The sequence below is a fragment of the Prinia subflava genome, chromosome 18 (genome assembly GCF_021018805.1).
Source record: "Prinia subflava isolate CZ2003 ecotype Zambia chromosome 18, Cam_Psub_1.2, whole genome shotgun sequence".
Lineage (NCBI taxonomy): Eukaryota > Metazoa > Chordata > Aves > Passeriformes > Cisticolidae > Prinia > Prinia subflava.
The window spans coordinates 11043551-11066167 of NC_086264.1; the positions used below are offsets into that span (position 1 = coordinate 11043551).

At 38.9% G+C, this 22617-nt stretch overlaps 1 protein-coding gene across 6 annotated transcripts in view; it reads left to right on the forward strand.

The window, feature by feature from the left end:
- Positions 1 to 22617, forward strand: part of GAB1 (GRB2 associated binding protein 1) — an 85608-nt gene that overhangs the window by 30571 nt on the left and 32420 nt on the right. Inside the window, exon 1 of one of the 6 annotated variants that reach the window (XM_063415386.1) lies at positions 5397 to 5665. The exons of 4 other annotated variants lie outside the window; for them this stretch is intronic. The gene's annotated coding sequence lies outside the window, so the exon portion shown is untranslated. Of the gene's footprint in view, positions 1 to 5396; positions 5666 to 13923; positions 14018 to 22617 lie in introns of those variants that run through there. One more of the 6 variants, XM_063415387.1, reaches the window with a different exon arrangement.

A 22617-nucleotide genomic window follows, 5' to 3' on the forward strand; every position in this document is an offset into this window, starting at 1 on the left:
CAGGAACATCTTATATTGGAATATTCTGACTGGCTTGCCAGGATTGCACTGATATATCTCGGTCCTTCCTTGGACACATAAAATTTCCAGATGATACAAGCTGTCATTCTCTTTCCTAACTCCTCCTCAAAACAATAAGTTTATTATTTTCTGCCCCACACCAGAAAATAGGACAATTCTTAGAGATCAGTTGTTCTGTCTTGCAGGATGTGTAAAGTAGAGGCAACAATTTCTTCTTTGCTTTCCTTCACAGATAATGTAGATTATCTCCAGGCAAGACTTATTTTAGGCCTGTGAGATGCTGTAATGGCAAAACTTTACTGTGCAGAATTTAGCCATCTCTTTTTGCTACACACACCCAGTCATTACTAGTGTTTTGTTTAGTTTACACAATTATCTTATGTAGATAAAATGAGTTGCTTTTTATAAGTATAATTTAATAAGCATTTACACAATATGGCATGGCTTAGATGACCCTTAATCACTTGTGATTCAACTTGTTGGATGAGCAAATTTGCCAGTACTTATTTTATGGAAAACACAGAAGCTAAACTTTAAAATTAAATGTTGTGTTAGCACAACTGCATCCCTCAGACAACTGTGTGTCATATTGAGCAATGCCAGCAGGACAGTTGATTGCAGGAAGTCTAAAAATACTTTGTATAAGTTCATTGCCTCAGACACTCTCGAAGCGACTGGAAACTCAAATGTAAGCCTGTTAATATCCCACAGCTTGGAACAGAGAGCCTCTATAGAAAAAGTGATGAAACTTTGAGTTTGCATTTAGAATAATGTGCTTAGGCTGTCTCATCCTGTGCAGAGTTACTGCAGTTTCTCTTTCCCCCCTGGTAAACATCTGGGATTGTGATAATTCTGCAGATTACCTTTGGAAAAACAACAGGACGTTACACTTGCAGGAAATCAATTGTTGTTCTCCCTGTCCTCCCAAGACACATGCCTGCAAGTGTGTGTGCACCCATGCACAGCTGCAGGGAGATTCTTGGAGGATGAGCAAGGCTTGTTTTCTTTCTGATCTTAAGAGGCACCTCTGATCAAGTATAAATAAATACAACCAGCTCTCCCTTTTAAGTTGGAATCTTGAAGCCAGAGTATCAAAGATGCAGCCACGTGCAGCGTGCACAGACATCCTTCCTGCAGATGGGCTGGGGAAGCTGCGGCCCTCGGAGGAGGTTCAGTGGGTGGTGGTGCCACCCCTCACATCCCTCTGGAGCAGCACAGGGCACAGGGCCTTGCTGAAACACACACCGTGTATTTCTGCTAGCTAATGCTGCTTTAACTCCTCAGCTCTTGGGGCTGATCAATCAGCTTTCCCTCTTTTTGGAGGTCTGTTTCTTCCATGATATTTTGCACCTGGATCAGCTCAACCCTATACCTGTCTTATCTCTGGTTTCATGCGTGTGCTTCAGTGCTTCCCCTTCTTCCATAAACCTCACTGTACTTTGTGAAGCATTTCAAGTGTGCTTTTAGTAACTAAAATTAATGAGACTGTTCTGCTGTTCTTTTTGACTATAAATTTATATCATAAAAATCTCATCTAGTTTCAATTCTTGTGTTAACAAATGACTTTGTGGTACTCTCGGAACAATGGTTGCAATCACTGTCTTACCAAATGTTGGTAATTTATAACTGTAAAATCATGTTTCTGGTGTATGCATACCATATCTCTGTATGTAATAATGTACAACAGAAATTAGGGGCAGGAGGCAAATTCCAAAAAAAAATCCTATCCTGAATCTACACTGCAGAGATTAGAAGATAGCGCAGGTTGGCTATTAGCAACACCTTAGGTCTGGAGCTCACCCTGCTAGAGCTCTGCTGCCTCTGAAAACTTGTCTAGGCCAGCTTTTTATTTTGACTATTAGTGAGACAACGCCCTGGAGCTCCTCACCCTTCAGCTGGCCTGTCCCCTGCTGATGGCTGTTCCCTGCTGGGAGAGATCACATCAGTGGAGGTGATGCGAGTCCCTGGCTCTGGGTGGGTGGGACACACCGAGTTTGGAGCCTGTTTGTAAACATGTGTGTGTAAATGTGTGTGTAAATGTGTGTAAATGTGTGTGTGTGTGTGTGTGTGTAAGTGTGTGTGCAGGGCAGAGCTGCGAGGGCAGGCTGAGATCCGCCCTGCCGCAGCAGCGAACGTCTCGAGGTTTGTGGTTCTGGGCTGCATCCACTGCAGATCCTGTAGGTGAGGTTTGAGAGCCTGCTGGCCTGAGGAGCACCTGTGCTTTCCCAGGACAGACTCTTTTAAATATGCAAAATTACAAAAACACCCAAACAACCCCCCTCCTGTACGCAATGTGGTCAAGTGTCCACCTCCAGGAGCATTTTCTCATCTTTAAAGTTTTCTGTGGTGTTAGTTCCAGTGCAGCTTCATCATAATGAAGTCAGAAAGAAATTACTGTCAGGTGGGAAGATATTTCTTAAAGCCTTCTTTCAACATTTGCACCTATTACAATGCCCTGGTTAGAAGTGTGGAGCAAGCTGTAGGTTCTGACCAACAAGAAAATGCCAGAAATAGAATGGTTTTATGACCAGAATGACTTGTCAGGCATCAAGCATTATTATGGTCTTGCATACCAAGCTTGAGATGATAATTTCCTGATATGTGGCAGTAAATCAGATTTTTTTAATTATTATTTTTATCATTTCAGTTCCTATCCCAAAACAAATCCCTATTTCATACTTGTCCTGCACTGAAAATCAGTTTCTTCCTGTCTTTCACTCTTTTCCATTCAGTGTTTCCTTGCATGTTTGTGCAATTTTAAGGTGCCTGTCTTGCACAAGGAGAAGTATTTTAAGACCTTGGAGATCAACAAGAAAAAGCAAATCCAGGAATTGCATGAATCTATCACGTAGTTTCTATCAAAAGGAAGACAATTTCTTAATTTAGTCTTTTCTCAGTGTTGGGTCACTGCATGCACGAATTCTTACCCTTCTGCTCTCTCCTCTCCCTCCTCCCCATTCCAGCTCCTCCAGAAAAATGAGCAGAAAAATGAACAGTGCCTTGATATGTCTGATTATTTTTTAAATTTTTTTTTCCTTTTTTCAAGGCAATTTCTTTTCCCACTCTTGGTGATTCACTGGTCTTTCACCATCATGAGTCTCTGTGTATCTCTGTGATTCTCACCCTGGGTGTAGTCTGCAGCACAGTGTGCTTATTGCTGGCCACGTTATCCCTTTCTGTTGTGAATAACAAAAATGATTGTGGGGAGAAAAATGGTCCCACTGATAAATGAGGGACAGAAAGCCAATAAATTCTGTGCTCTGCTGTTAGAAATGAGTTCTCTCATCCTAATGCAGCTCCCCTGGGCTTTATGTGAGTCTCCCACCTGAGCTGAGAGTTACTTTAAGCTAAATGACAATTTTATAGAGCATCACACAGAGGCATTAAGCAAACTGGGGATGCCTGGTGAAACAAACTTCATTTAAAGTTGATCTCTTGTTGGGGTTTTTTTTGAGAGTTCAACTCACACATTTTTTGACTTTTCATTTAATTAACATTTTGGATCCCTGTGACAACTAACATAATAACATCCGGAAACTTATTACAGATAGATCATCCAATGAATTTCGAAGTTTTAGGTTGCCTAACACTCTCCCATTATAGTATTGTCTTAGCTAAATCATGTTTAACTGGTTGTGCTAATGGCTTTTAGTCCTAGATATCTTTTGTTAGCTGTGTGTGAGAAAAGGAGTAAAAACGAGATAATTACTGGTTTGTTTAAGCAAGATGTCCTTCTTTGTCCTCTGCCCCTGTTCAATTGTTTCAGTAGCAAGGCTGAGTGACCCTGGAAGGCATTTCAGTTTTTCTGGGGGGGTGAGAAGGAAAATCTTGGTCTCAGACAGAATAGACTTATGGAATATGGTTCAAATTTGAAAACAATAGAGTTCCTGGATGGGCCAGAATTAAATATTTAAGCCTATTAACAGCTCAGCAGTGTAAAGACAGACACATTTGCACTGTGACTGTTCCATGCTTACAGAGACCAGCCAACAGTTGCCCATTTTTTTGTAGCTTTCAGCGTTATGCTAGTGGCAGAATAATAATGCCACTTTTAATACCAATACTTGATAGTTTAGATGAAGTAAGACATTATTAGTTGGTTATATTTTTTCCTTCTCTTTGGAGCTAAGTCAGATGCATTTTCCCTCCTCTCCTCTGTCTTGTCTCCTTTTTCTCAGCTCAGTTATTTTGTTGAAATAGTGGAAGAAGCATTGTTGATTTGTATCTAGAGCTTTGATTTTGTGCATTTTAAAAACTACATTACAATTTTATATTCTATTCTGAAGGGCTAGTATGTATTGGGGTAGCAAGGGTAAATTATTTATAAGCCTTTACTTAATTATTTGAACTAGAGCTGTCTGCTTTCACTTTGGGCTGTGCAAAGATATCCTAAAAATAGAACTGCTTGAATTGAGTGTGCTTGTGGAAAAGTAGGGCAGAAAATGTAGATATTTTCAAAGATACGTGTTTTGTCTCGAATGTCAGATTCTACAAAGTTACTTTTGGGTATCCTAATGTTGAAAAAAAAAAGTCCAGCAAAGCAGGAGTCCCACGTCAGATCCTGGCTTCTGTTGGGCCAATGAGGCAGGTAATTTAATTTATAACACAAACCTTATTGCCCTGACAGCGCCATGCTGGTTTTCCCAATTTGCATTCCCATCTTAAATGAGTATTCTGGCAGTGGAGTGAGATGCATTCAGAAGAGTTTTGGATGCTTGGCCCAGCAAAATGGGCTGATAATCAGGGTTGTAAATGTATAAAGCTGCTTCATATTAGTTGTGTGTGTGTTTAATATTTAGATTTGTCTCATTACCCTCATCTGTCAAATGGAACAAGTTTTATCTGTGCATGCTTTATGTTACTTGGGGGTTGGATGCTCCTGGCTTTGGTGAATGAGGGGCATTAATTACTGCAGCATTTTTATTTTGGTACCAGTAAAAGGGCCAGGGGGCTGTGCTTTGGGAGCTCCACTTGATGGTACCTGGGGAAGAAGCTTGTGCTTCACAAAAGACAGCTACTGATGTTGTGTGGAGCTTTAACATTTTTCCAAAGTGACATTTATTAACTGCAATCATGTACATTGTTATATGTAATGCAACATATCCATTATATATATAACATATACATATAATGCTGTATAAAATGTAAACTTCATCAGAGGTGTTGTGTAGAACTCACAGCATGTGGATGTAAAATTTAACAATGGAACGTGGCTCACAACCTGCTGGGCAGAAGCAACATCAATTTTAGGCTTGGAGCTGGCAGCGTTTTCTCTCCACAATTCCTTTTAACCCGTGGGGTAGAAACTGTGCCGGGTTTTGGTTTCTGTAGGAGTGATAGCAGAGTAAAGCCGATTAGCGTGATTGATCCTGCCTGTCAGGGGACTGGCATAATGGGCTGCCATCGAGGCTGCATTGTGAAACCACACACGGATGAGGTAATCTCATTACGTGATTAAAACCTTCATTGAGTCTCCCAGATCGCAGAGCTTTCAGCTGGATTGCTGGTGGGAGCTGATGCTCAGTGAGCGTGGTGCTGTCCTTGGAGTGATGCTGAAATGGGGATCTCGCTGGGTTTTTCTCCTGGATAAGAGTTGCAGCAGCTGGAGGCTGATGAGGAATGTTCCACCTTCCTGTGTTTAAAAGTAAGGCTCTGTACGATGATGGAGTTTTCTCTTAAAATCAGCCTCGTGCTGCTTTTACCATGCTTTGCTGTTCTGTGCTGTTAACGTCGGGAGGATATTCTTTGTGTAACTTCCTATGGAATATCATGGTTTTATAATATTCCTTTCTCTTTTTGTGCAGTGTCTGTGTTTTTCCTGCAGGCTGGCTTTGCCTTTGTGAGGAGGGGCAGTGCAGGTGTCACTTGTCCTCTTTCCTGTCCTGCTCACAGCAGTGTGGCAGGCAGCACACGCTCACCCCAGAGCTGCTGCTGTGCACAGACCCCACCTGACTTCTTCACACTCCTCTTCTTTCAAAGAGCCAATTGAAAACACTGAATTGCAAATTAAAACCCATTATTCTTGGTTAGTCCTATACTTGAGTTTTGCTTTTGCTACAAAATTTTGAATTCTGGATCTCAAGTGTTGCAACATTTGTAATGCATGGGTTACTAGACCAGAATTTTGGAAAGTCAGGACTGCTGCTGTGAGCCTGGTAGTGACCATTGTTGCTGTACAATCAGATTTTTCTGTATTAAAAGATAGTCCAGTGAATCTGTTGGGAGCTTGGGTACAAACAGAAGATGTGTAACTTCCCTTGTGTGTCCTGAGCAGTTTGTCCATTTGTTTTGCTTACAGAAAGTACTGTGTGATACCAATAAGCACATCCAGTGAGACAAAAGCACACATATTCTATTTTTTGGCAAGGGAATCCCAGCAATGCGTTATCTTCTAAATTCTGTTGTCAAATGCAGTTTATTTATTTATCAGTTCTGCAAGGAAGTGACCTTTAGGAGCTATTTTGGATCTGGTGTCAGAAACAAAAATTTTAAAAAATTAAGAAAAAAAAAAAAGCCACCACAAAACCAAAAATCCACCACAACAGACTATTCCAGTATGTGAAGAAGTGGGGCAACAAAATATAAAATCAAAAACTTGTACAAGTGACAGGTTAAAGACACCAGTATTGTGTGCATTGTTATCTGCAGAGCAAATGCACATCAAGTTTTCAGATTTAATTTTACCAGCTGACTAAAAATGGCATAACTTGATGACAGGAAACATCATCCTGGGATTGATTTTAAAATCCAGGGTCCTACTGGCTATCACTGATAGGCAAAATAGAGGCAGGACAATAATTTATATGCAAAATCAAGTAAAGTTTCCTCAAATACCAAATACTTAAGAAAAGAAATGAATTGATGAGTGTTCTAATTTTTTTCATTTCGGAAAAAACCTTTTGAGCTGTTCACAAAGTGTTATTTTACTGTAGTTATCTTTCTGTGTTGTAGACCAAAGGGAATTGACTCCTACAATATCTGGTATGGATACTTATGTAAATATTTTCCATTTCAACTTTAGCTTGCTCTCAAGTATGAATTACCTCAAGATCTCATTTTCTGAGACCTTGGTCAAGTCCTGAAGCTTCCTGAAATGTTTGGGGCTACTTTATTAATGGCACAACTTTGCAGTTATTTTTTACTCAAAGGGCAAAGCCAGGCCTTGCTATGGAGCTGTATTTTGCCAGTGAAGGACCTGTTCCTCTGAACAAAATATAAAATTATGGAGCATTTCCATGAAACAAAGGAAATGTTTTGATTGTGAGAACAGAAATCCTCCTTTGCTGGTGTGAGTGCAACCCAGGTTACTCCTTCCAGGGCATCTCCTGTGAATGAAGGACAGAAAAATCACAAATGAGAGACCTCACAAGACCCTTTGCAAAGGAAATGAGTTACTGGCTTTACTTCTTCATTCTTTCTTCCTTCTTTCTTCCTTCTTTCTTCCTTCTTTCTTCCTTCTTTCTTCCTTCTTCTTCCTTCTTCTTCCTTCTTCTTCCTTCTTTCTTCCTTCTTCTTCCTTCTTCTTCCTTCTTTCCTTCCTTCTTCTTCCTTCTTTCTTCCTTCTTTCTTCCTTCTTTCTTCCTTCTTTCTTCCTTCTTTCTTCCTTCTTCTTCCTTCTTTCTTCCTTCTTTCTTCCTTCTTTCTTCCTTCTTTCTTCCTTCTTTCTTCCTTCTTTCTTCCTTCTTTCTTCCTTCTTTCTTCCTTCTTTCTTCCTTCTTTCTTCCTTCTTTCTTCCTTCTTTCTTCCTTCTTTCTCTTCCTTCTTTCTTCCTTCTTTCTTCCTTCTTTCTTCCTTCTTTCTTCCTTCTTTCTTCCTTCTTTCTTCCTTCTTTCTTCCTTCTTTCTTCCTTCTTTCTTCCTTCTTTCTTCCTTCTTTCTTCCTTCTTTCTTCCTTCTTTCTTCCTTCTTTCTCTTCCTTCTTTCTTCCTTCCTTTTCTTCCTTCTTTCTTCTTCTTTCTTCTTCTTTCTTCTTCTTTCTTTCTTCTTCTTTCTTCTTCCTCTTCTTCTTTTCTGCATGTTGGGTGTACTTAGAAAATGAGCTCCAGGGATGAGAGCTCAGCCCTGTTGGCTGTTGGAACAGATAAGTGACTTCAGGATCACCAAGACAATTTAAGCTGATTGTATTTGTTAGTCTGCCTTTCTATTTTAAAACTTAGAACTCTTTTTCTGCTTGTATAGGCTGGTCGTAAATTGGCTGAAAAATGCACAATCTCTCTTGGTTCAGATAGACTTGTTTGAACTCTGTGTCTGTAACCTGAGTCCCCTAAAAAGAACTGTAAATGATCTGTCTCCAAACACCTCTCCTGAGTGAAGTGAGGGGAAAAATAAGTTTTTAATGTAGTTTTTTTAGATAAACGTTGGGTAGAGTGGAGAATTGGACTCAAGTGCTGAGCTGTTGCAGAAGAGAGGGGCTAAGATGAGCTCTCCTCCTTAGAAAATGCAGTGGAAGATCTACCCAGAACGTGTTTTTGTCCTTATTCTTTGTTCTTTAAGAAAACAAATAGGTTTTTTTTCCACTGGCTAAAATTTTGATGATGGTAACTTGTGCTTTGCCCACCGATTTCCTTTCACTGTAAGAAATCTATATCTGCTGTTCCTTTGTTTCTTTAGCCTTGGGTGAAGCCAGGTGATTTAAACTACTTAATTGTCTGTATAAAACATTCAGGAGTTATTTTGCTAAGCACGAACCAACTCTTGAGCCGTCTTTTTTTTTTTTTTTTTTCCAAGAAACTTTCCACATTTCTCAAAATAGCATGTTCACAACATATTTTGCTCCACTGTTTTGTGCTGTTTTCTTCCTTCCCACCTCCCATAACAGCCTGGTGGGTGAACTCTTGCAGCAGCTCCTGCTCTACCTCTTTGCTGTTTCTTTTCTTTTGTGATGTGTTTGCTGAGCTGGCTGGCCTGCCTCCAAAAGTGCATGAGTGTGTTTATACATGCAGCCTAACAATAGTATCATAACACCAATTTGTTTTACCTGGGCTGGAAATAACAATCTAAATATTGTGAATCAAAGGGAAAGCAGTCATTTGTAAGTGCCTCTCTGCCCTGCCAGCTCATTTCTGTGGGGTATGATAAAGTCACTGAAACTTTTCTTGCACTCTGTGGGAATTTTGTCACTTCTGTTGGTATGATGTGATACCTCTTTTAAATGCTAAGAGAAATTCAGCTTCTCCCTCAAGCTACATCTGATGCTGCCAGGCAGAAAGTGATTAATTTGTATTAATTAATCAGACACAAGGTATTGCAGAAAATCATCTATCCCTGCCACCATGGGGAGGAATTCACAGTACAGCAAACCATTAAACTGTGAACCTTTAAACTGGGCTTTTATTATAACAGAGTTGTGAGAGGTAGAAAGCACACAATAAATACTGGTTATGCTTATTTATTAGTCATGAAGTGACTCACAAATTGATTGATCAGCATATTTTGGTTAAGGTGCCAAGACATTAAAATAAGTGCTTTTTATTGTTACTTTGATTCAGCAACTTTCATCACCAAAACCATTTTCCTCTGGATTGAAACAGTTTGGATTGTGTCCATCAGCAGCTGATGTGAGCAGTTCTGGCAGTATTTATACTCCTCACATGCCATGGGGCCTCATGTTTTAAAGTTTGTTTTTGACCCTAAACACTCTGGCTATACCATCCCATTGTCCCATCCTCAAAATCTCCTGATCTTCACTGGGTGGTGGTGTAATTTTGCTTTAGTAAAATCCAAACTGATTTGCCCAATCTGCTGGAATATACCCTATTTTCTGTGAAAATGTTTTTAAATGGGAATGTAAAACCAGATGTTCTGGCCACTCTGGCACATCAGCTTGCTGCCAAAAATGAGATTTTTCTTTGTTTCCACTCAGCCTTTGGCCTCTCTGCCTGTCCAGCAGAACCTTTTTGAGTGCTCTTAAATCATGTGGAGTGGCACCTGCCTGGCTGGGGGCACAAATAAAGTGACATTTGTGGTGTCTTGGCACTGACAGTGAAGACACAGTCACTCTGCATCTCTGATTTCCAAAATTCCGCTTTGACATTGTTATTGTTGGTCTCAGTTTGTCTCTCATGATTCAGGTTGTGAATAAGCAGCTTCAGGTCTGCTTTCTGGGAGGAAGAGGCTTGCAGCAGAGGCAGAACAACATGCTCAAATTTAAATCATCAAATCAGTTGTGTGTCTAGCTGGATTCATAATAATAATGTTATATGCAGGTTTAAGAGGTGGAAAGTTTTGCACAAGATACTGTACAAAATTAAATCTTGTTTCTGATTTCATCCCTCTTGCTCTTGTCTCAAAGCTCTTTCCATTTTAAGGACTAAAAAATGGTCATTGTTAGAAATAGAAAATAGAAATAGAATACACTTCTTCCATGTCATGAGACAGATATTGAAAAACAACCAGTGCTGTAGCAAATCATTATTACTTACTACATAATTATGCGTTATTATTACTCATAAGTGGCTCCAGAATGAGAAGGGTTAAGTTAGGAGTTGAGATAAATTACCTGCTGAATTAAGTTGTTTTGTCCATTTGAGGTTATCCGCTATTAAAAATATTTTGAACCTTCTGCATGTGTACCTTATAATTCTGTTAGATGACAAACAAAATGTAGAAAAACATGTTTTTCCCTTTCCACAGTCACATTGTTCCTGAAGTGCTGGCAGTGGTAAGAGCTTCCAGTCAGTAAACAAAGTAGATGCCTTTTAGGTGTATGAGAAAGACAACAAATAAAGTACCAAGGAGTCCAGTTTTAGAGTTTCTTTCCTGTAAGTTAAAAATTAAACATTTTTATAGTGAATGAAACCAGTTATGAAGCTCTCACCAAAAAAAAAAAGGTGGAAAAAACAGTTGGGTTACGCAGTGCTTGGATTTCGTGTCAAAGAGCAAAACGTAAAAATGTGAAAGCACTTTGCACACCACATAAAGTAAAAGGTAACACTTGAATCTGCTCAAAACTACAAAAGAAATAACAAAAATCTGATGGGGTTTAAATTCTTAGAGCACTGTTTAATGGTAGATTTTTTCTTTAAAGTGTTTTTAATGTTTTTCTCTATTCCGTGATGCGATCTGATACAAATGAATAAATGAACAATCTCACTGTACTGAGCAAACAGCAGGCTAATTGTTCACTTTTTATTGAGTGCACAGAGGAGGAGGGGAGTAGTTTGTGGTGAGATCAGAAATTTTTGTTTTCCATGAATCTCTCAGTTACTCATCAGATGGATGCTGTTATTAAAAAGAACAAGAACAACAACCTCCACAAGGATAAATGCTTAAAAGAAGAGATCCTTCCTAGCAGTAAAAGGTGGAGATGAATGGTGATATTTAAAATGTCTTGAGTTTGTGGGCATTTCCTAGATTACAAGGATGATCTTTTGCCTCATCTTGTTCTTTATGCAGAGAAATGCCTGGCAGGAGAATACATTTTTAATGAATTTAACATTGAAACCGTGCCACTTAGATTATTTATCCTTGGATTATACCAAAGATGTTTGTATTCCCCATCTGTCCAGATGCACAAAGCATGACTTTTCTTATGCTTAGATGAAGCCTTAGATGTGGGATGCTTTTAACTGAGCTAAATGTGAAACATTGGACATTTGATGAACTAAATGCCCTTTGTGTGGTAGGTGGGGAGATGCAGGGAGCTGTTCAGCACAGCTGTGGTATCTGGCCTTGGAAATGAGGGCTAAGAAACAAGTTCCTCCTTTCATAATGCAGCTACATAAAGATATTTCTATTTTTCTCTGCTTACTTACTTTTTGTCATATGATATTTAGAGCAAAAGAGATAGAGTCAAAATGATAAGAGCTGTTGAAGAAAGATTTCACCCGGCAATTGTTGAAGGAAATGCTTAATTTATAGAGAAAAATGACATAAAACTTCCTATCTTTTCACTTACTTAAACTTAGGATCCAAACTGAATTCAAGGTGAGTCTGGGAAGAAGCATAATTGTATCTATCACCTTCTAGTTCTTTTGGGTTTTGCTTTCCTCCTCTCAAACTTGCTAACTCCCTATTTTTTAATTTTCATTTTATTTTTAATGAAGGTTTTCATGGACCCTGGGGGTTGGCCATTAATTTTAGGCCATTGTGTGAATGCTAACTACATAAAAATAGTCATGGAGCCAACCTTGCTTCCTCTCAGGGTTTATCAGTTGGAAGCATCTTCTTTTTATCCCATGTGCAAGCAAAGACCTCTCTGGATTGATGATTTGATCTGTATAATGGAAAATCTAGGCAGGATATCCTCTCTCTGTTATTCCTTGGTGTGATGGCATCAGGTTGTGTCTTAAAATGGGGGAAGGGAAGAGGAGGATCCTATTAGCAGACAGAGTGGTGTCAAGGGACTCCTAAACTGCAGGCTGGCTGAGGACCTCGTATTTACTTTATTTGTTGAATTCTTTGTGCTCCAAGCTGCTCCTCTGACACATCAGTGGTGGCTTGTGCCCGTGTGCTGGTTGAATATTTTGTTTTTGGAAGCTGTTGTTGGATACCAGGGGCTGTGAGGGGCTTCTCTGTAGTTATTTTGAGCTCTAGCAGACCTGCATTGATGAGGTAGATCCATTCTCACCCTGCAGAAATGCAGTGCCTGAGCTTCCCCTGCCAAGAAAGGAGCGTTTGTGTTGTAATTCCATTATTAAATTGCTTTACAAATGGAGCAGTGCCTAATGTGCAGCAGAGGTGCAGTGAATGCTTGATAAAGCGTGTGCATGGAGTAGCAAACACACTCAGAATTATGCTGGAACAGTAGTAATGCTGGAAAATTATTACATTTACATTTCAGCGTGCTTGTAGCCATTCCATGGAACACTCATAGCTTGAAATGTTTGCAGGGCAGGGGAGGTTGGCAGCCTCTGTGATTGAGAACCTTGGCTTTGGTCACGCTGTGCTCAGCACCAGGACTCTGTGTAAAACTCACTTTTTATCCCATCCCCTGCCCCTTCCTTAGCACAGAAAACCCCGTGGGGCTCTGTACAAGAGGTGAGTCCCTCTCTGAGCTGCTGCTTCTCTTCTGGCTGTGACCTCTGTGTGCTGTGGTGTAACCACAGAGAGGAACCTGGGACGTGGCTGTGGCTTTGCAGAATGATAATCAGCAGGTGCTTGGGGTGCAAGGCAAAAAAACCATTAAAACTAATAAAAAGAAACGCTGTAATTGCCTATTTGGACTTTGGATCTGTATCTTTGAATCTGTAACCCTGCAGGGTTTGTGCCAAGCTGCTGGTACAATTTAGAGCACATGAATTTTTTACTGTTAATGAAGAGATATATGTGGGATCGTTGCTTGGGCTTTTATGTGAGGAGTGGAGATCTTTCCTTCTACACCACAAAGTGCATCTCAGCCTCTTGGAGTTAGCAAAAGCCCTTTTTGTGTTGGCAAGCTGATCTGTGGCTCTCCATCACCAGGGATTAACTGCAGTGCTTAAATGGATCCTTGCACTTCTCACAAGAACATCATCTAATTTTATGGGTCGTATGTCTATTTCTGATCTAAAAGTTCAGATAAATAAATGATTTTTAAAGAAAGACAAAATGCTCTAAGAAACTTCTACTACTGGAAAATTAAGTTCATTGTATTTAACAGCCTAATGACTATGACTTAAACACAAAATATCAAGGTATGCAAGCATTTGTACCTCTGTACTCTTAACTGTGCTTAATAAAAGTTTCCCAGTTTTTAGCCCCATTCAGCCTAGGATTTTGAACTAACACTTTCATTCTATGCAGATAACACGTTTTAAGCAGCTGTTGAAAAACCAAAGCAAGGGAAGTTTTTTCAAACCTTAAGCCCACCCCTCATGTATTAAATCATTTGAAATCTTACAATTGCTGTTATTTTCAGTCCATTGTGTCTGCTTCCTGTTGGTCAAAGGTTATGAGGATAGGGTGGTGTAGAGTGAGGTGGGAAGCCGGCAGGAAAAAGAAAACTTTGCTTATTTTGGGGTAGACAAAACTACAGAAATGGCCACGACACTGCTTAAATTTTCTGAAGACTTGAAGAGGTAAATGAGACAAAAACTGTGTTCTTGATGTTGTTTATTTTTCTGCTCTGTAACTTAGGTATGGGGAGAATGAATTGGAGTGTGTAAACAGGGGCTTCCTTTAAAGAATATTATCTTTGTGCTTGATTTTTTTTTGTTCAAAAAGAGCTTTTATTTTGATTTATGAGTTAACTGGCTGAATTCTGCTCCTGAAGCAAGAGCCTAAACCTCTTTACCTGTTTGTTCACTCGTATCACTAGCTCTGAAAGAGAAAAACAAAAGAAAAGTTTTGTGCCATGAAGTGCACACAGAAGCTCTGTGATTATTGCCTCAGCACATTGTGGGGATGTGCTAGGTGTGTTAACTCTAAAAACACAATTTATCCCGATATTTGTGCTGTTTGTGAAGAGCTGTCTGCTCACTCAGCTGTGAATTTGTGGTGGTTACATTGAACAAAGCTGTTCATCCTGATAATGCACGGCACGAGGGAACTGCTGCAGTCCAGGAAGGAGAAAACTCTTTTATGTGAGCTGATGAGAGCTACAGGAGTGTTTTGTAAGCTAATCCAAGTAATTATATTGAAGTAATTATATTATATTGAATATATTATATTATATACTTCATTTTCAAGTATCCTGGTATGTAGCTGAATTTGCTATTGGTATGTGGTGCTGGTTTCTGAATTTCTTAGCCATTTGTAACTGCCAGTGAGTTATTTGAAACTAAAAGTGTTGTTTGCATTGTTGGAAAAACAATATTTTTGTTTTGGGGTTAAGGAGCATAGCGAAAGGAATTTATATATCATGATGTCTTGCAAAGAATTTGGACTTTGTGCTTGTTTATGTTGAAATTAATTTTTCTCTGGAGTTCTTCAGGTCAGTTCTGCTCAGAAAAAACTGCTGCAGCCTAACTGGTAAATATTTTCAGCCGTGTAAAGTGAGAATGTATTTATCAGACAGAATACTGATTTTTATTTTATCTTAGCTTTTACCTTTCTTAGCAACTCTTCCTGCCATGTCTGCACATGCACATTTCAGATCTGCTGATTTGTAATGGGAAAGTTTATGGGTTTAATGTTAAAATGTAGATCGCCATTACTAATTCTTCCCCTTTCTTATACACAGGGGGAATTTATATATTATATATATTATGTATTATATATTATGTATTATATATTATGTATTATGTATTATATTATATATATTATATTATATATTATATATTATATATATTATATTATATATTATATATTATATATTATATATTATATATTATATATTATATATTATATATTATATATTATATAGTGTATATTATATAGTATATAGTGTATATATTATATAGTATATAGTATGCAGCATGTAGTATATATTGTATATTATATATCATATATATCATATTATATATTATAATATAAATTATATATTATAATATTATATATTTTATATATAATATTATATATTATTTTAAATATAATTTATGTTCCTTATACACAGATAAGGAATTCCTTGCAGTGCCTCACAGTACATAAAATCTCCTGTGCTGATTCTCCCAGTGAAGCTTTGGCAGAACAATGGGTTTCCTTTAGCTTCCACTTCACTGTGCCTGAGGAAAAGGGCTGGAGTGTCAGCATTGTCACATTGTCACATGTCAGTCCTGGCATTGCTGGAGCAGTGGCTAACACTCATTTTTGCAGGAGAGGCTCCTGCTTTGGTGTGCACATACTTGATTTCCAAAAATGTCGGTGTGCATCCTTGCTCCCATGAGGAATCCATAAGGATGGTGGAGTGTCAGCATGTCCTAAGTTTAATTGGTAGGGATTATTTAAAATATAATCTGAATTTCCATTGGAGACTGAATTTCCATTGGAGACTGTGTGTTAATGGATGGGTAGGAGCTTCTTTAATGCAGCTGGTATGTTAAACCAGGTTAGTTATTTGTAGAAATTATGGGGTATCTTTGTACCATCATCCTTAATTCATTGCTAAATCCCTCTTAATTCATCACTCCCTACTGAAGCTGGAGAAACTGATGCTTCTGTAGCTCAAATCCCCTTTCTTTTGTGGGGTGTGTGAAGCACAGGATTTAAGCTTATGAATATTTTGTTGAAGAGATGATGTACAGAACGCTTGGCCTCCTGTCATCTGTAGAAAAATCCTGTATTGTTTTCCAAATGAGCATGCTTGAGTGATCCAAACACGAGGCAGTGATGCAAGCACGAGTTGTATGGTCCTTGCCACTGTAGTGTCCTTTAGAGAATCCAAACCCCTGCTAGGAATGGCACTTTTATAGAAAATTCTAATGTCTCATCTTGCTTTTCCTTGTGTATGAGTCTTTGACAGATTGTGATAGGTGTCTACACAGGAGAGTAAGAAGGGAAAAAAAATAAAACTCAGTTTGTACAAAATATTACAGGAAGCACTGGGCTTGTGATCTGGAGAAATGGGAATTTTTCCTTTACTTGTTGCAAACAGTGCTTTAAAGTGACTTATCCTCATTTCCTAGGAAATGAGGAATGAATGGATAAAAATATTTATGGTGAAAGAGTTAATCCCCAGGTGTTAGAGGGCCAGCAGCTGTTGGTATCAGTGGAGTGTAGACTTGACTTCTCAGCTTTGAATTTATCACATCTTTATAAATTATACTAATTTTATTAATTAATTATATTAATAACTATATTAATTTTTTTTATTCTTTGGATGTTGCTTCATGCAACCTACACCCATGGAATCCAAGTGAGAAGGCATGGCTGGAGTTTTCTCTGCCTTGCCTTGTTCAGGGGGTCATGTCAGCTTGAGATAAGAATGTACAGAAACTTCTATAAACAGATCCTACCCCCAATGTTTTCTTTCCTAGATTAAGAGTTGTGGGGAGAAGTGTCTTCTAATTAAAAGCTGATGAAAAGACTGGAGCAACTTAAAAAAAAAAAAACTTCAACAAACAAACCTTTGTCTGCTGAAAACACAAAAGGATTATTTTTTAAATAAATCCATGTGATGCAAAGCCAGATTGTAATTTGGTTGGGTGATCACAAGCACTGTCAGAGAGGAGGAATCTGAAAGAAGGAGATGTCTTGCTCTTGCTTATGGAAGCCTTCAAAAGAAGGATGATAGATGCAGGAGAGAAGGAAAAATGATCCAAATCTGCAAAAAGCAGTAGGGGGAGACTTGCAAGAGGGACAGAGTCAAGTAAGAACACGGATCTCTCAAAGTAGAAAAAGCCTCAAAATAGGAAAAGAGGCCCAAAAGTACAATAAAGGCAGTCAATAAATGGAGAACTTCAAAATAGAAGATGATGTAATCGGAATGAGAGAAGGGAGATTCTCCTGGCAGCATTATTTCAAATAGGATGGATCTGGGGAAGACCAGAGAGGGGGATGATCAGAGCATGCTCATGGTCAGAGAGGAAATGACCGAATTTTAGAAATATTCTGGGAAACAGGGCAGCAAACCAAGATCATGTAGATGTGTGAGTAAGGGACCTGCAGTAGCTGTATTCCTCCTTGTGCCTCATGCTGTGAGCGTTGTGAATTCATTGCTGGCAGAGGAGTGAGATGGAGGACAAAAGGACAAAAGTCACATCAGTGATGGGGAATGTGGTCCCAGCAAGTTCCTGGGAGCTGTGTCTTGGCCACACAGGATGGGTTCTGGAGGAGAGCAGCCAGAATTGAAAAAGTGGGTTTGAAGAGATCAGAAACAAAGGAACTTTTACAGGCATTTCAATTGGATTAGAGGATGTAGGAATAGAGAGAGATGATCTGGTCACTGTGGGGACAGTGAAATGGGTCCTGGAGCTGCTGCTTCATTGCTCTCTATAACTCTGAATGGCTTCTCCTTTGCTGAAGAGATGGGGATAATTCCCTAGTCTAAGTCTGTGCTTGCCATTAGAAGATTTCTGCCGTGTTGCAGAAAAGTATTTACTGAAACCAGTTCTAACAAAAATCAGTTTAATGTGAATTAGGTGATACAGACCTGGCTGCACAGTCGCACGTTGGGAATAGGGATAAGGATGTAGGAAAAAAAAAGATGCAAAAGGCAAGAAAAAAGTAATAACTCCCATGGAAAACAGAGAGAACAATGAAGATATTCAGTTAGTTCCAGATTTACGAAATAAAGCAGCAGTTTGTGCTACATTGTCTGCATTTTATTTTGTACCTTTTTTGGCGCTTTAATTAACGCTGGGAGAGTAATTGACACGCTGAAACATCAGTTATGAGACAGAGCTCACGGTAAATGTGTGTGGAAGTATTGTTCTGCTGTATTTTCAGTGTTTTGTTTATTTAACAAGCTAAAGTTAGAATCGACAGCACAAGACTAGAAAATGGTGACAATAGTTTGAAAACAGGAAATTTTGGCCTTGTGTGTATTCGGAACAGATGATCAGGATGATGGCCAGGAGAGTGGAAACTTCCACTGAGACTGTTTTTTCCTTATTTTGCTCAGTGAGAAAAGATGGTGCTTCCTGGAAAACAAGTCTTAAGTATTTAAGGAAAGTCATAACATATTCAGGATTTTCCTCATGTCACATTTGTTTGTTTTCCAGCAATCTGTTTGCACTTCTTAGTATCTAGCATTACTAAGAGTAGAATGTTTGGACTATTGTCAAATCATGGAATTGCAGATTCTGCTGTATAGAATGAAGACACTAAACATGCTTTGGGGTTTTTTTTTGTTCTTGGTTTAGTTGTTCTGTCTTTGGTTTCAAAAAATAAAGGGCATAATTTTAAGGGATGAGGATAAGAGGATGTCTATTGCCAGTTGGTGTTATGACAAGGGTTTCAGAAATAACTAGTAATTACATATTCTTCAGTTCTTGGTGCTCGTGATATGGCCTTTAAAAAAGAAACCAGATGAAAAAAACCCACAAAACCAACCAAAAAGGTTTTTAAAGATTTACAGAAAATGCTTTCCTTAAAACACCCCGAAATAAGAAACCTATATAGAAATCCATATGGAAATCTGCAAGTGTTAATTTCTTAGGGAAAACATTTGAAATTTTTCATTTTCACCATGTTGGAGTTAGTCCTGCAAGTTGGAAGAGCAGCAATTGGAAAAAGCCAAGTCCTGTACTTGAAGTATCATTACCTAACGTGACCTTTTTCTGCAAGGACGTGCCCTGTGGGATGCAGCTCCTCAGTGAGAGCTGTCACTGCTCTGGGCTGACCACAAACAGCATTTAAAAAGCAGCACAGTGTGAAGGAACACTTTTAGTTGTGTTTCTTTTGAGCTTCTGCTGGGATGCAGAGCACGGGGCTAAGGCAGGAGTCAGTGAAGCTGTGCCATGGCTGGAATACCTGGACTCTGGAAATGTGGAGGCAAAGAGGAGCAGAAATACTCAGCTTCTGGTTGTTTGTCAAGGACATGTAGCAATTTCACTGTTGTTTAACCACTGAAAAACAACTAGGAAGAGAGATTCAATAGATGGGAGCAAAAAGCATAAAGAAAATTAAATCTTGATCCCAGCAGACAATTGAAAAATGCTCAGCAGTAGCTACAGGACTTAAATGTCCACAAGAACATTGTGAAGCCATTTCAGGCTGTGTCTTTAGCTGTTCCTGCTTCTCTCAGGTTCATGTTCTACTCTATAAGGTCTTTTGGGGATAAGGAAATGTCTTTTTGTGCATTCATGAAACACCAGGTATTTTTTTGGAGCCTTCCTTGTGCCCTTGGTTTGGTTATTTCTTTCTGCCAGGTCTTCATTGATATCTCTGAGAAAGGAGGACGCCAAATAGAGCCCTTTTAAAGTACTCTGTGAGTGCAGAGATGAAAACCTGAGCACAAACATCTGCACACTTGAGAGATGAGAAGGAAGGCCTGAGATTTGTAATTTTATTCTTTGGTTTGCTGGTCATATGTGGGGAAAGATTTATTAGCAGTGTTACTGGGGTGGGGTGTGAGGGATACCCTCTTTGACTTAGCTCAGGAGTTTGAAAGGTTTTTTTGACTGGATGCTAGAAGAAAAATGGTGCCAAATGTGCTAGAAGAGAAAAATGAGCTTTAAGGAACCTTAGAATGGTGGGTAATAACAGCAGGAAACTACAGAAGGATAATTGATCAGTTTATCAGTGAGCAGTCCCTTGGCCATGTGAGAGCTAAATCTGTAAAGAATGGACCAGAAAAAGCAGTCTTTGATTTAACATCTCTAAGCTTTTATTTACACATGTCATGTAATCATTTTGACCTCTTAAGCAACAGCTTAAGGGGATCTAAATGGAAGGTTTAGTCCTTTTAAAAATATAAATTGTCTGCTCTTTCCTGCCCCTTCCTCCTTCCTTTCCCTTTCCTTTTACATATACATCCCTATTTCCTGTGTGTTGGAATGACAGGCGCAGAATGAGGTACATCTCGAGTGTGTATGAGGAGAGGGGACAAGAAAATAATCCATAAATGTAAAGATCAAGGGAAGTATTGCTACAACTTCTTCAATAGGCATATCTCTTGTATATCAGAATACCTTGTAAATTCTGTGTACTGCACACAGCAGGATGCAATAGTTAAAAAAAAAGCCAAAAAACAACTAAATCCTAACACTGCTGGATGCTTTCTGCCAATTTCTGAGCTCATTCATTCACATTGAAATCAGCAGTTTGCATACACCTTAATAAAAAAAAAAAAAAAAAAAATTAAAAATTCAGAAAACAACAAACAAACCTCAGTTGTAAGAACATCTTGGTTTTCCTTTGTGACCTACTCCAAGTGCTGTGTGACAAACACAGAACCCCTCTGTTCCTGGATCATTTGATGCTCTGTGGGTGAGCAGCCTGTCACATCCCAGCCTCCCTCCCAGGCTGCTGTCGTGGCTGTGGCGGTCTCATGACAGGGGCAGGACAATGTTTGGCAGCCTGGCAGGGTCCTGTGCTAGCCCAGCTGATGGGCTGTGCTGCCCAGAGCAGAAAACAAGCTGAGAGGCAACAAGGACTTTTTAGATTAAGGAGAAAGCAGCAAACCTCGTTAAACCCTGTTTTGTAATAATTTACAAAGCTTACACAGGCTTAGGGTGAACTTGATTACCATGATGTTTGCCTTGAGCTTCTCAATTAGCTATTTGCTCTGCAAGCACTGTTTAGTGACTAAGTGCTAGCATAGTTATAAAATATATTTTTAAACCCTATTTATATTAATAACATATTTTATATATTTGAGTGAATATTTCATTTAAAAAAAAATTGCTCAAATTTCTTCCCAGAACTGAATAACTACAAAAGGTTTAAATTGTATTCTGGCTATTTTTTTGAGCTCTCAAAAGTTGACTTCTAGCACAGAAAACCAATGTTTGGTAACTGACTGATATGTACATCATATGTATGGTTGATAATAACATCAGTTACATGACAGATAAAATAATTAGGACATTTAATTTTCCTGTGACGTAAATTGCTTGCATTTTTTTTGTGTGATTATGAGAAATAGTTTGTAGCACGCTCTTCTGTGAGAGAAAACAGAATTTTCAAGCAAAAATGGCCAAATGGGCTAAAAAAAAAAAGAGAAAAAGATGAAACTTGCATAGGTAGGTATTTACAAATCTCTTTGAGAGATTGCTCTTTGGAAAGCTGTTGCTGGAGAAGCTCCTCCTTGCACACAGAACACAAATAGCACAATATTCTGTATTTCAGTGGGGCAGCTCTCATCGCAGCGACCAACACCGAAATGTTAAAAATAGATCAAGCTTGAAGAATCCCAGATATTTTCAAATAACAAAGGGTGATTTATGTGAGCTCATTTTGCACTTTGACAAAGTATAGAGGCTCTTTTGTGCTGTGATTAGCGAGGGTGCTGATGTCAGTTCACTTGTCTAGCTTTAAGCTTTATTCTGCTGCTAAATTGTGCTTTGTACTGGAGTCCAGAGAACCTTTGTATCTGCCTTATTAGTGTGTAGTTTATGGAATTGCTTTTGTTTTTGAATATAATCTGTGCCAGTTTCAGAGTGTGACTCACTATAGGACTGAAATAAATGTTCGCATATGCACTATGTGAAAACTCTGCAAAAATAGTAGCAGGTGCTAGCAGGCTAAATTCAGTGTTTTAAATGCTTAAGAGTTGCTGTTTTGTAGCCTGAAGGGCTGAAAGGAAATTCTTTTTAGCTCAGTGGTTTTTCTCAGTTTTGGAGTGCTATTTACTCATTAATACTCCACAGAAATTGTCAGGATTGTTAATTCATTCCCTAACACAGTACTAGAAATAAACTTTCAGCAGAGGCACGCCTGGCTGATACAGAGCTGATGGAGTTTTTTTTGCACGGGGTTTTGTTGCTGCACAAACTGTGAGACAAAACACATCACGCTTTTCAATTGCTCTTGTTCCTCTCCTATCTCTAATCTCCTTCCTCCTGATTTCTGCTTTGAAAATTTCATCTGACTGACTGAAGGCTGAGGTGAAAGATAAAACTTGTTTCTGAAACAGTTTGTAGCAGTTATCTGTGATCAGCCTTGCCTGGAGAGAGGCTCCTCTGCTGAAGTTTCCTGTTATCCCAGCATCTGAGTTGTCACTTGATTTGGAAGCAGGAAACAAAACAAACTCTGCTGATGTTGTTGGGTCGCTGTTAAATGGTGCTTATCCAGCTGTGCTGCTGGGATATACTCACATTTGAAATCTAAATTGAAGGGCTTTAATCGATTACATCTT